The 15,094-nt window shown below is 36.9% G+C and overlaps 1 protein-coding gene across 1 annotated transcript in view; it reads left to right on the forward strand.

Annotated features, from left to right (window-relative positions):
• Positions 1-419: 419 nt before the first annotated feature.
• The window catches only part of kcng1 (potassium voltage-gated channel, subfamily G, member 1), a 41,410-nt gene continuing 26,735 nt past the window's right edge, over positions 420-15,094 (forward strand). The window contains exon 1 of the mRNA XM_017694173.2: positions 420-609. The gene's annotated coding sequence lies outside the window, so the exon portion shown is untranslated. The remainder of the gene's footprint in view (positions 610-15,094) is intronic.

Consider the following 15,094-nt stretch of genomic DNA (forward strand, 5'->3'; position numbering starts at 1 on the left):
TTTCTTTCTTTTTTTTTAAATTAAGTGCTTCTCTCTTTCCAATACAACAAATCAAACCTCATTCAGCTTCCTCTGCCATCCTGCTGCAGTCTAATTCTGGATGGAAATGGATGGTGATGAACTGAAATGGTGGAGAAATGTCAGGAAACATCTCATCAAGCTAGAAGAAAACAATCCGTATGGCAACATATACCAACCTGCTGTTAAAAAAACAAAAAAACAGCAGTGATTATTCCCATTTGAAGGAGGGGAATCCACCTCTCGCTACAGGCTGGTTGCTATGGATTTTTCTCAAAAGCTCTTAGAATAATGGCACATCCCACCTCTGATGTCACAGCTCAGAGCTGTGTATGTGTGTGTGTGTGTGAGAGAGGGAGTGAGGGAGGGAGGGCTGTAGCCTGTTGCTCATGTTCATCAAATGTGCCGCTAGCACTCCACAAGCGCTTGCTTTGCTCACAGATGAGGCAGAGTTGGAGTGAAGAACAGATCGTACTTCTCTTGCTGTTCTACTGACTTCAGTCTTTTCTCATCCCTCCACAGCAGCCTCTACTACCTTTTTCTGACCATCATGAATGCACTGAGCTGTGGATGAACTGAATCCAAACTGCGGTAAGTAAATCAAACTATTGTGTTTTTCTTTTGCGGGTCTTTAATTTCAAAAATCACAAGTGCACCTTGTGGACTAAACGTTCTACTCTATAGAATCTGAGATAGGGGTAGATTTGTTGCTTATCTGCACAGTACGCTGTAAACTGCTGTTTATAATGTGTCCATGAGTGCAACAGAGCTGCAGTATTAATAGTGTGACCACTTGACCCCTTCATTACACCCCACACAAGCACAAGCAATGAACTTCACCTGATGCCAAATGTGAACATACAATTATCTGCCAACTGAATTCATTCTTATAATTATGGTCCTTCATACACTAATCAATATGAAGTGCAAACTCTTTCTGTATAGAAATGAGCTTTGCATATGTGAACATTATACATCATGTCAGACTATTGACTTAGTCATCTAATTTAAAAAATGTGCTTGTTTTTAGAAATCCTAAGACTTTAGGAGATGATGTGAAATCTCAAGGCTTCTGAAGTGACATAAATCTTACATATCAGGTGTATTTATTGATTTTCTACTCAACATTGCAGTAATGTAATATTTATATATATATATATATATATGTATATTGCAACTTATGTTCTGTATTCTTGTTCAATAACCAGCTGGCATTTCCAAATAATACAAAAAGCACCATATGAGTGTGATTAATAGCAGACATTTGTTGCAACAGTTTATGTAGATTGTCTCTTTTACATCATTATGACTCACATTTATGTTTATTGATTTCATAAAAAGACTCCGGACTGAAATGAAGACAGTGCTAGTGATTTACGAGTATAATTTTGCCTGGTGTTTTGGATATTTCTGCATGATGAAGCTAATCTTGCTGTCAAAAGACAAATAAACTGCTACTACCACTGACAGCAGTCATACTACATTGATAATACAAAGCAACAATAGATCAATAACTATCAGACCACTTTGTGGTTTGAGACATTATAGTTCTATAGTACTATAGTTCGTGGTGTTACGTGACGAGTTTACAGAGAATAGAAAATCACTAACTTTTCAACAGTTTAGCATCAGATACCATGTTATTAGAAAAACTGTTCTTAATGAGAGGTGCTAGCAACATTTTTCCTGTCACATGCAGTTGTAGTGCTTTCTCTGTCTAGAGTCTGTCTTCTCTGTCCCTTTAATCAGTTGAAAAGAGGACCTGAGTCAGGCTTGTTCAGTGAAAGTTCCAGAACAGCACTGAGTTAGTGTTGTTTAACATTGTTCTATTTGCAAATAAATGGTTTCTTCTGGTGTCATGCATATTTATTACCTATTTATTACATATTTTGACATATGCAGTGTACTAATTTTCGTTAATAAGTGTGATCTTTCTGAGTGACTGAATGTAAAAGTAAAATGAAACCTAATGTCCATCGCAAACAGTCAACTATAATTAAGACAATAATTAGCACAAACAATAAATCTGTACTAAGGAAAGAGCAAAAAAAGCAGATGATTCAAAATGCATTTGTAATAGAAACCAATGGCCAGATGCTCCCATTACAGAAATGTTTAAAGTCGACATTTTTGGAAAATTCTTGGAATTCTTTGCCCATGCTAATTGATTGCAATCTACAGATGCATCAGATCCATATCCCTTTAATTGTATGCTGAGCCAAATGTAGTTTATGTAAATGTCAAAGCAGGTGGCTCAGAATATTCAGCCTATAATAAACCTTATGAGTTGCTTTTATTAAACAGCACCATGCAGTTACTATTTTTTGGGCAGCGGCAGGCTTAAAGTCTGTGTCTCAGCTGTGAGGAAGTATATGCCGTCAGCAGGTTTTCCACCTGGGTGGGCAGGGTTGTATACATACTGCTAATCAGTGTGAGCGACAGTATCTGTCAGTGTTGCTTTTGCTTTATATTTGCATGAAGAGGGAGAGAACTTTAAAGGCATCAATCTGAAAGCCCCTTGAGTGCAATATTGCCATAATATGGCTATAGCTCTAATGGCTAGCTTGAGGTTAGGAAAGCTTCGCATTTGCATGTCATGAATTTCAAGTATGGAAATAAGTGAGATGAAAATGAAGCTAGCCAAAATGGATGGGAGTGATTCATGGTATCGATAGCAGTGTGTGCAAACTTTCTCTTTCAACTGAGTCACTGGCATGGAGAGAAGTGTAATCAGTCTGTTAGTGTACTGGTCATAGATCACAGAGACGCAGCAGGTAAAGCTGGACATTTGTTAGTCTTTGGCACATGCATATAGCACCAGTCATCTTCTGTAGCCACATGGACTCTATTATCACCTAAAGATGGGAACCAGCATTCAAAATTATACAAAAAAATCAAGTTGAAGATCCACCCATCCATGAAGACAAGCATATAAAATTATTCTAGGATGCTTGTCATGTGAAGCTCAAATTATGAGGAAGCTAAGTAAAAGAAATAAACAAACCAATCAACCTGTCAATTAATCAATCAATTGATTGATCAATCAATCAATCAATCAATCAATCAATCAATCAATCAATCAAGGATGTGTCCAGAATGATGACAAGAGCTAGAGATGTCTTTAAAAGGCCTGAGAATGCTGTAGAACTTTAAGAATGTATGAAAATATGAATATATAAAGTAAGTATATATATATATATATATATATATATATATATATATATATATATATATATATATATATATATATATATATATATATAAAACTAAAAGTATGCAGCATGCTCTGGATTTCAAAATTGGTGAGCAGTTATAATAAAATTTGAAATAAATGTCATGACATTAAGCATACTAAAAAATAAAATAACAGAATTTTATTAATCGTTTAATATGTTATATATAATTTTCTATTATATAAGTTAAGTTATTATTGTAACTAAATAAGTTATAAGTAACAAAAATGATTAATATTACAGAATGGGAAAGGATCCCAAACGTCTCAGTGGTACACTCTAAACCAGCGCATGTTAGCAGAGTTCAAATTAAACTAATTTAATCGATTTGCTTAAACAGGTTTAGGATTAATTACACATTTCAGTCGCATAATGACTTAAATTATTGAGTAAGCCAAACATTTTCACTAGATGCAACTCAAAAGGTTTATTCCCATCACCAAATGTAATAACATTACATTGACTGTAATTAAATCTTTAAAGTAGTTATAAATCAAACTTTCATGAGTAACCATTTAAGAACTTCATGGCAGATAATTGCCTCAGCAGATATGTCATGAATGGAAATACAACAGCTACTCAAAACAGTTAAGCTACATTAACTTTCTGCAAGCACATTTGATAAAAGCACTATGTGAGCATTGGTATCAAAGATCATTTAAGAATGGATTACTCCATAAAGTAACAAAATGATGAGATCAAAATTGTTCCAAAAGGAACAGGATCACCTGTTTCAGGGGATTTTATTGGTTTTGTGTGCTTGTGTGGGCTAATCAGAAGCTGTTCTGAGCCTACAACCAGTTTTTGTTACACCGTACAACCATGTATGTACAGTATGACAATAAAGCCGCATTGAACTGAATGGACTTTACATTAACAATATAGTTTGAACTGGTAAATTTGAACACAAAGCACTCATGGTAAAAATTGTAAATACCTGTAAAGTGTTCGCTACTCAATCCAATTAATAAACTTTAACAGTAGGATTTACAGTGTGGAATTATCAAGTGCTACTGGCTCTTGATCTTTGTACTATGACACTTTTGAAAAACTCCCTGGATCCATCTTTTAATGGCCATTTTCAGCCAGAAGATGATTTTGGTTTTCAATCAATAATGACCAACACATTTGTGCTTTTACTGCAAGCTTTCAAAGGTCTATCTCCGCAGGAGTGATGTAAGCTGATTATTAGGCCATGCCATTTTTTCAAGAACAGTGTGAGGGCCAGCTTTAATGAGTTTAGTTAATTACTTTTTATACATTTATGTCCAGTGTAATAGTGTGCAGTAGAGCATGGGAGTAATTATTGCTCAGTAATCCCAGGTGTCTTAGATCTTCACAGCTCATCATGGGGTGTCTTGACATCCTGTTGAAATAGCGCATTGACTTGCAGCTAAAAAATGCTCAATTACACCTTAGCAGTTTGCTGTTTCCAAGTGTTTGGGCACACTTTTCTAAATTATGTTGACTTAGTCAAGTTTAATATTTCACTAAACCACCAGTTTAGTGAACTAAACTTCACTAAACCACCACTAAAACACACATTGTGTTATTGTTTAACACTTCTAGAAACAATGCAATTTATTTTATTTTTAAGATGTTATTTCCATTAACACAGGCTTTTTTAATTTGGTATGTAAATTAGGAAAATACATAACCTGTGCTTCGTGACATCTAACTTCTACGTTAAATTAGCTGGCAGAACAACATAGAGCCTGGCCAGTGTTTGCTAACTAGCTAGCCTAGAGCATTCAGGCTAATATGGCCTAAGAATACCTCAACCAGTTTGCATTGATGTCCCTGTAGTTACTGAATTATAAGCCTAAGTATGTAATAAGCCTGGGATTATAAGGGCTTATTGTCAACTTTTGAAGGAATATCTACCTCAATGCACAGTAAATATGAATAAAACCTACAAAGTTATTGCAGAGCAAGCCACGGCAATAAATGTGCATAGTGCCCACACATAAAATGTGACTTTAACCTGAGATAAATTCATTTACAGCGTTGTTTAACAGAATTCACAGTCATCTCTCTGGAGTGCAATTGCATTGAAAATGTTCAGTTAAGTTCAATTAATTGTGTAACTAACAATGTCATTAAATATGGAATGCAATGCAGCTACACTGAATATCAAAATGACAGTAAGACCTCTGGACTTTAAGGGTTAAGTGAGTTGTAAGTGCACTGCAGAAGCAAAGCAGATACATGGGAGAGTAATACATGTCACTGTTTTGTGTGCAGTCATGTCACTGATGCATTACCTTTTCTCGCATAGTGCTTTAGCTGCTAGTGAACGGTCAGCGAAATAAGATTGATTTATTAAATATGTTCGGCTGTGCAGAAGCCCATGGGCGGAAAGACTACGGAAAAGCCTCTGCAGGTTTGCAGTGGCAACAAATCCATTACCTTGCCTTTCACTCAAAACATTAGCTGTTCACCACTCACAAAGCACTCACCCATTCTTCACCTGTTTGAAGTTTGATAAGAACCTAGACCATTTTAATCCACCCTATTAACTAAAGTACCCTTCTGTCTTCTCAAAGGTCACTGACACCATCTAATAATGTGGATGCTGCCATCCTGCCACTACAACCCCAAACCCAGAGTCTTCTCAAAACCTGCCCTATTGTTTTCTTTTGATGTTCTATCCATTTCTATACCACATTACTCCATCCCACAGTTGCCTGTTGGTGGGTGGGTGGGGGTTATGGGCTGTTGGGAAGCTCCATTTAAATGCTCTGTCAGTGACGACAGGAACTCTCAAGGCAGTGTTTTCCACCACAGACTGCTAGAGTCTCAATTCCGGGAAATGCTTTGCCATTATGGAGCTTCTACACACAGAAAGCAATGAGCTCACTGTGCCGGTGTCTGTTGTACAATAGAGATGGACGCTAACTGGATAATAACGTGTGGTAATGCATACAGTTGGTGGCTGGAGCCTTATGTAATCCTTATGTAATTCAAGTTAAGACCAATATGAGTGCAACCTTATGAACCAAATTTGAAAGGTATGCAGAATCAGCACAGAGAGGGAGAAATAGAGAGAGAGAAAGAGCTTAATAAAATGCCATTGAGTCTATATGCCCTATAAATATATATCCCCTCCACAAATATTGGCCCCCCGGTAATTGTGAACAAAATGAGCTTACTTGTTCTTTTTGATATTTTATTTAAAATATTACCAAAAATATAATGTTTATTTAAAGAATGATTGAAAAAAAAACTAAACCTTAAAAAATATTTTTTCTTAAATTTTCTTAAACCGTGTGTATCTTACCTCGCTACTGCTGTGTTCACGTATTCACAGATCACAGCATGTTAAATAATCTTTACACCTTATACAGCCTTACCTCATGCTCAGAAATGAGTGCGGTGTTGGTGCTGTCCTGTCTGTTTACTGTCTAATGTCTGTTTTATTTATCATATTTATTGTATTGTTTCTAGTCTAATTTTTTTGCACACTTCTGTCTGCATTTTGCATGTTGTACTGCTTATTCTGTTTTATGTTGCACCATGTTGTTCCTTGGAGGAATGTAATTTCACTCCACTGTGTACTTGTACATAGATGGAATGACAATAAAAGCCTCTTGACTTGACTTGAAATACAACCCTGATTCCAGTGAAGTTGGGACATTGTGTAAACATGATGATTTGCAAATCCTTTTCAACCTATATTCAATTGAATACACTACAAAGACAAGATATTTAATGTTCAAACGGATAAACTTTATTGTTTTTTGCAAATATTCACTCATTTTGAATTTGATGCCTGCAACATGTTCCAAAGAAGTTTTGGACAGGGGCAACAAAAGACTGGGAAAGTTGAGGAATGCTCAAAAAACACTTGTTTGGAACATTCCACAGGTGAACAGATTAATTGGAAACAGGTGAGTGTCATGATTGGATATAAAGACTGCACGAGCAAATAGTTCAACAGTTTAAGAACGTTTCTCAACGTGCAATTGCAAGGAATTTAGGAATTTCATCATCTACAGGCCATAATATCATCAAAAGATTCAGAGAATCTGGAGAAATCGCCAACATTGCATACCCGTGACCTTCGATCCCTCAGGCGGCACTTCTCTGGGCCCGAGCTCCTCTGAGATGGACTGATGCAAAGTGGAAAAGTGTCCTGTGGTCTGACGAGTCCACATTTCAAATTGTTTTTGGAAGTCATGGATGTTGTGTCTTACAGGCCAAAGAGGAAAAGGACTGTCCGGATTGTTCAAAAGCCAGCATCTCTGATGGTGTGGGGGTGTGTTAGTGCCCATGGCAGGGGTAACTTGCACATCTACGAAGTCACCATTAATGCTGAAAGGTACATACAGGTTTTGGAGCAACATATGCTGCCATCCAAGCAACGTCTTTTTCAGGGACGTCCCTGCTTATTTCAGCAAGACAATGCCAAGCCACATTCTGCATGTGTTACAACAGCGTGTCTTCGTAGTAAAAGAGTGCGGGTACTAGACTGGCCTGCCTGCAGTCCAGACCTGTCTCCCATTGAAAATGTGTGGCATATTATGAAGCACAAAATACAACAACGGAGACACCAGCCTGCAGAGCAAATGAAGTTGTACATCAAGCAAGAATGGGAAAGAATTCCACCTACAAAGCTTCAACAATTAGTGTCCTCAGTTCCCAAACACTTATTGAGTGTTGTTAAAAGGAAAGGTGATGTAACACAGTGGTAAACATGCCCCTGTCCAAACTTCTTTGGAACGTGTTGCAGGCATCAAATACAAAATGAGTGAATATTTGCAAAAAACAATAAAGTTTATCCATTTGAACATTAAATATCTTGTCTTTGTAGTGTATTCAATTGAATATAGGTTGAAAAGGATTTGCAAATCATTGTATTCTGTTTTTATTTATGTTTTACACAACATCCAAACTTCATTGGAATTGGAGTTGTATATTCCCATTTATATTTTATGTTTCTAAGTTCACCTGAGCAATTAGGAACACTTAAATGGTCAGCCATGACTTCCTGTTTCACAGGGGAATATATATGAGATGAAACACAGGCCAAACCACCTCAGTTATCGATCACTATGAGAAAGAGCAGAGGTACAGCAATGATAAACAAAAGGTTGTTGAGCTGCACAAATCAGGAAATACCTGCAAGAAAATATCTAAACAGTTAAAAATGCCCATTTCCACATGCAGGGCAATAATTAAGAAGTTTAAAACAACATGTAGAAGATGTATGACTGTACTGACCCCATGCATGAGGAGGATAGTTCAAGCAGACCAAGAATCTCCAAGGATCACAGATGGCAAACTGCAGATATTAGTTAGGTCTTTGGGTCAGAACATCTACCAAACTACAATCAGACATCAGCTATATAACCACAAATTTGGCTTGGGGGGGTTGGGGGTAACCAGAAGAAAGCTTCTGCTATGAAAGACTGACAAACACAGGTTCCTACAGTTTGCCAGACATTAGCAGAACTTTCAGTGGGACCATGTCCTAGGGTCAGATGAGACTAAAACAGAGGTTTCTGAGAACAACAAACACCAGAAGTGAGTCTGGTGTGTTTGGTGACTGCACAACGTTTTAAATGAAGAGGTGCCAACAATTATGGCAAACATGGATATATATGTATATTTGTATGTATTTATATATACACACTCTTTAAGGGGCCTCTTAATTAAGTACGCCTTGTATCTACACTCATTGTACATTTCATCTGCTTTACCAGCACACTTTTTTAGCCCACTTTCACTCTGTTCTTCAATGGTCAGGACTCGTACAGGACTATCACAGGTATTATTTGGGTGGTGGATCATTCTCAGCACTGACGTGGTGGAGGCATGTTAGTGTGTGTTGCTCTGTGATACTGTGAGTGGATCAGACACAGCAGTACTGCTAGAGTTTTTTAACACTGTATCCACTGTCTGTCCACTCTATTACAGACACCTATTGTGTTTGTCCACCTTATAGATATAAAATCAGAGACAATAGCTCATCTGTTTCTGCATAGTTTGCGTCGGTCATCTTCTGGTCCTTCATCAGTGGTCACAGGATACTGCCCACCGAACGCTGTTGGCTGGAAAGTGTTGGTTGGTACATTATTCTCAGTCCAGCAGTGACACTGAAGTGTTTAAGTGTCTTATCCACCCATACCAGAACAATAAACATTAACACTCTGTGGTGGCTCTCTGGGGATCCTGACCCCTGAAAGACAGGGGAAAGGGGCAAACAAATTATGCAGAGAAATAGTTGGACTACAGTCTAGTATAAATGTAGAACTACAATAAATATACAGGGAGATTCACTCGAGGGCCCGCATATTCTGTAATAACTCTCACTAGGACAAAGTAATCTGAACAAAACAATGTGCATTGTGCTCCTTTGTATATGGAGCTTCAAACAAGCCATCACATATAATACAGTCGATTACACATACATCAAGAATGTAGCATATTTTTTGGTTCAGATTGTTTAATCCTAACGGGAGTTACAGCAGAATATTTGCGGCCTCTTTTGAGTGCTCCCTGTATTATTTTGCCAGTTTATTAGGCAACCTTGTAGCTATACTCGTTGGCCATGTCATCAGACACACCTACAATACAAAAGCCAATGGAAGGCCCATGTAATGATAAGAAGTTGTGATTGTAGCCCTCTCATTCAGATACAGCATTTAAATGACTTGTAATGCAATACCTTTGACAGACTATTCTGGATAGCTCTCGCTGGAACTATGAATACATCAACATAACAAAAGCAACATTTAAATAAAAAGCTAGAGTTCCCTTGGAGGGCCTCCATCATAACAAGAATCCATGAACTACATGGACGACTATAAGAGTGAAAGGCTACGATCATGGAGGAGTTTAAACCATTGACTTATATATGAAATACAGTTGTATGTAAGTTTGTGCCACAATAAGTTAATCAAATATAAATTACCTGTGCATTAACATTTGCAGAAGACTGTAGAGGTTTGTGTTTACTTCTTTGAACTTTAAAAACCAACAAAATATGTAATCTGGCCAAACTTTTGCATACAACTGTTTATGAAATATACACTCATTGGTTGGAACATGCAGCCACTGTGCTCTCACTGTGCTCTCAGTGAGGAAGTTTGGAAACCCTCCATTCACACAATGATAATAATGTTATTATATCATTATTTAATGCTGTTGAAAGTAACAAGCTTATTTTGTCCACTCATGTAGCTACTTAAAATGCCCTGCTTTTAAAATATAAAAGTATTTTTTAGGGTTCAATCTGAGCAAATAACAATACAAAATGTGCAGTTAATCACAATTCACCTAATAAAAAACTATAAATTATTTAAATTCACAGCCCTGATATATTTGTAATCATATTATAAGTCAATTAAACCATTCTGCATGTCCATCTTACAGTGTTAGCTGATCAGTGCATGCTGATAAACTGGGTAGTGCAGTAGACGTATGATCATGCACAGAAGCTCAGCAGTGTGCTTCTCTGTATATGGAGCTTCGAACAAACCATCATCACATATAATACAGTCGATTACACATACGTCAAAAATGTAGCATATTTTTTGGTTCTGTTTAATCCTAACGGGAGTTATAGCAGAATATTTTGGACCTCTTTCGAGTGAATGTCCCTGTATTATGTTGCCAATTTATTAGGCAACCTTGTTGTTATACTCTTTGGCCATTTCATCAGACACACCTACAATACAAAAGCCAATGGAACTGTGCTAAATGTTGTTTCCGATCTGAATTTCTTAAAGCATTTGTCTAATATTTGCATCTCACACTCACGGTTACATCTCCGAATGTCAGTCTCTGCTGGAGTTTAATAAATATTACAGTTATTCATGTTGTCCACAAGAAACAGAGATGCATTGTAAGTATTGCCCAGCCAGTAGGCTGCTATGCTAAAGACTAAACCAAGGCTAAAGCTACCCAGGCTTCGTCACCCAGAGAAAACTGGCAGTTCCTTCTATATGTCTCTCTAACATTTTACTGTGTCAATAACAACCTAACTAACTGGACTAACATTACAGTGTGACAACACAGCAGGAGAGGTGATTACTGAAAAAAAAACATTCAAGTCATTTTGAGGAGCTCCCATTGGTGTGTTGTACACTGTTTGTACACGGTTAACTGTCTTATTTGCAGTGTACCGGTGAAACTAATACCCAAGGAAGAATTCCAACTGGTCTGTCGCCCACTATTACTTCCTTTCCACAAAATTTGGCCAAGAGCATTTTTAACCCACACCGCTGACGTTAAGTTCCGTCTGCTGGAGCACATGCACATGTCAGTGCACGTGCACGTCAGAAATTGCTTTGTGGTGTCTGTCATAGGTATTAGTTTCCCCATCATCGATACCAATTCTGTAATTAAATGTGATTACTGGCACCGATATCAGTGCAGTATTGGTGCAACACTAAATAAATTACTTAATCATATGTCTATCTGGCATATATTGGATTGCAGTATATTCTAGTAACTGTAACTTCATCTGTTTTGTATAAATACATGCTGGTGAGCAACAGAAAACAACCTGGCCCAAGGAATACCTTCTGAAAACAAAACCAAAAAAAAAAAACGTTGAACAGTTCAAGAACACTATTCTGGATGCAGGCTTAGATGTGTCAAAGGATACCATAAAGAGAAGAAAAAAAAACAACATGACCTCAGAGGGTTTACTAGAAGATGTATTCCACTGGTAAGCCTCAAGAATAGAAAAGTCAGGTTACAGCTTGCTAAAAAACATACAAAAACCCTGCAGAGCAAAGTCTTATGAACAGATGAGATGTCGATTAACCAGTGTCAGAAAGAGTAAAAATACAGTAAAGCAACTGTAGAGTTTTGGAGTTCTTTAAGGCTAAAAAGTGGAGAGTTCCTCACTGGTCAAGTCGATCACCGAACCTGTATGCCACTGAGCTTTTCACTCATGGGAAGCAAGACTAAAAAGCACTTTAAAAGAAGCAGGTGCTGAGACATGGCCTGGAGTTCAAGCCTGGGAGAACTTCACTATGAAAGATAAGTCATGTGATTCATAGCTCGCTTGCTTAATATGGATATACATACCAGTAGAAGCTGACATTTTGCACCCTTAACATCATAGTCATTGTTTCATTGCAAGTGTGCTGGATTGCAGAGCCATATCTGCTCCATACTACATAGCCCTATAATAACGTCAAAATTACAAACTATAGAAAACAAAAAGAGAGTCTGTACACTAACCATAGACTTGAAATGTGTTTCAATCTGGATTTTAGAAACTATTGACTACTATTACAGACTATTTTACAAATATTGCAATTTTTGCACACGATTGCTCCAGCGTGAGGCCCAGATACTGATAAGAAGTTGTGATTGTAGCCCTCTCATTCAGATACAGCTTTTAAATGACTTGTAATGCAATACCTTTGACAGACTATTCTGGATAGTGCTCGCTGGAACTATGAATACATCAATGAGCAACAAACTAACAAAAGCAACATTTAAATAAAAAGCTAGAGTTCCCTTGGAGGGCCTCCATCATAACAAGAATCCATGAACTACATGGACGACTATAAGAGTGAAAGGCTACGATCATGGAGGAGTTTAAACCATTGACTTATATATGAAATACAGTTGTATGTAAGTTTGTGCCACAATAAGTTAATCAAATATAAATTACCTGTGCATTAACATTTGCAGAAGACTGTAGAGGTTTGTGTTTACTTCTTTGAACTTTAAAAACCAACAAAATATGTAATCTGGCCAAACTTTTGCATACAACTGTTTATGAAATATACACTCATTGGTTGGAACATGCAGCCACTGTGCTCTCACTGTGCTCTCAGTGAGGAAGTTTGGAAACCCTCTATTCACACAATGATAATAATGTTATTATATCAATACAAAAAGTGCAGTTAATCACAATTCACCTAATAAAAAACTATGAATTATTTAAATTCACAGCCCTGATATATTTGTAATCATATTATAAGTCAATTAAACCATTCTGTATGTCCATCTTGCAGTGTTAACTGATCAGTGCATGCTGATAAACTGGGTAGTGCAGGAGACGTATGATCATGCACAGAAGCTCAGCAGTGTGCTTCCTCTGTGGATGATTCAGTCTGAAGTCAGCCTGGAACACAGGCAGTACTGTGGCAAAGGTTAAGCACAATGTGGAGAGGAACACAGCTCCAAAGAATCTCAACTACTTCTTCATCTCTGGTGGACCATAGTGATGCCTGGGAGTGCATTTATAGACCTGATAACATGTTTCTTGTTTCACTATATTCAGTGATTTATTAAATCTAAAAAAAGTGTTTGTTTTTTTATTTTTCTTTCTCTCCTCCCTGCTGGAGCTAGTTCAAGTAAAGGTCTTATGGCGTGATGTTGCTTGCGGGCATTTTCGGTCCTGAACGTTTTCACGTTTGAAAGTCGTTTTGACATGTATTGTGTATATATAGAGAATGAAAGAGTATGTCAGCGCCCTGAAGTGCAGTTCTGAAAATGCTCCTTGCATGTGAAGGCTTGAAGGACTGTGCTTTTGTTTTCAGTAGTGTAGATGGAGAGTAATTGTACTGTGTCTAGTGGTTTTCTATTCTCTCATGAGCTGTTGCTTCCATTTGGTTAGTATCGCAGAGGTTAATTAAACAATTAATTTTTAGGTCTTGCATTGCATTTGTGGTGATTTTGCAGAATGATAGCATAAGAAGACCTGCATCTATCATGCTGCCCCAACATAAACCTAACATAATGCATCTGATCAACATACACCATATGGCCAAAAGTATGTGGACACCCTTCATAATTATTGAGTTCAGACATTTTAGCCTCACTCATTGCTAACAAATATGTAAAATCCAACATATTGTCGTGTAATTTTCCTAGACAAATATTGGCAGTGAAAGTGGTTGTGACTTTAAAGGTGGCACTGTCATAGTATGCCACAAGTTAGTAATATCTTGCCTGCTAGATCTGCCCCAGTCAACTGTAAGTGCTATAATTGTGAAATGAAAGCATCTGAGAACAACAACAGCCCAGCCACCAGGGTTGGGAAGGTTACTTTAAAAATGTATTCTGTTACAGATTAATAAATAATACATGCACTTGTAACCTAATCCAAAGCATTACTAAAGTAAATCAGATAACTTTTCAATTAAACTCAACTTCAATGTAATTTCAACAAGACATTTTAACAAGAATTTAACTTAACACATGGCAAACACAACAAGTTCAAATTTTTTATGAATCAGACTGATAGATTATAGGTGACATAAATATTGTGTCTCACAGAAACAGTCACTGATCTCACTTTTACAGAAACAGTCAATTCTATGTGGAGCAGTACATGTAAATGTTGAAGATCAGGAAGTTCAAGCTTCACTCCTCAGAAAAAAAGTTACATAACAGAGAAATAATTTATAAATTGGTACACTAAATACTACTACTACTCCTACAAATAATAATAATAATAATAATAATAATAATAATAAATAGTAATCTGACTTTAACATGGCAAAGTCAAAAGGTCAATCTGGTATAAATCTTCTTTTGAGACATCTCATTGACAAAAATCATAAATAGAGGTTCTATCTGTTCTATCTGGCTTAAAAGGCTTCATGTTGGGGCGTTATGCTTAAACTGTGAATTAACTTAAATGAATGTTAAAGTCATTTGTAGGCACACCGTGATTTTTTCAGCATCTTAGATTTCATCATGTTCTACAAGTTTACAAAGGCATTCATTTCACACGAATACTAAAAGAGAGCTAATCATTTACAGAAAATGTTGTTTGCATGCATCATTTGCACTCATCATTCGAAAACTATTAGAAAAAGAGCTCATACATGTGAAAAAGAAACTAACCATGCCACTCACAAGACTTA

Source organism: Pygocentrus nattereri, chromosome 9 (genome assembly GCF_015220715.1).
Source record: "Pygocentrus nattereri isolate fPygNat1 chromosome 9, fPygNat1.pri, whole genome shotgun sequence".
NCBI lineage: Eukaryota > Metazoa > Chordata > Actinopteri > Characiformes > Serrasalmidae > Pygocentrus > Pygocentrus nattereri.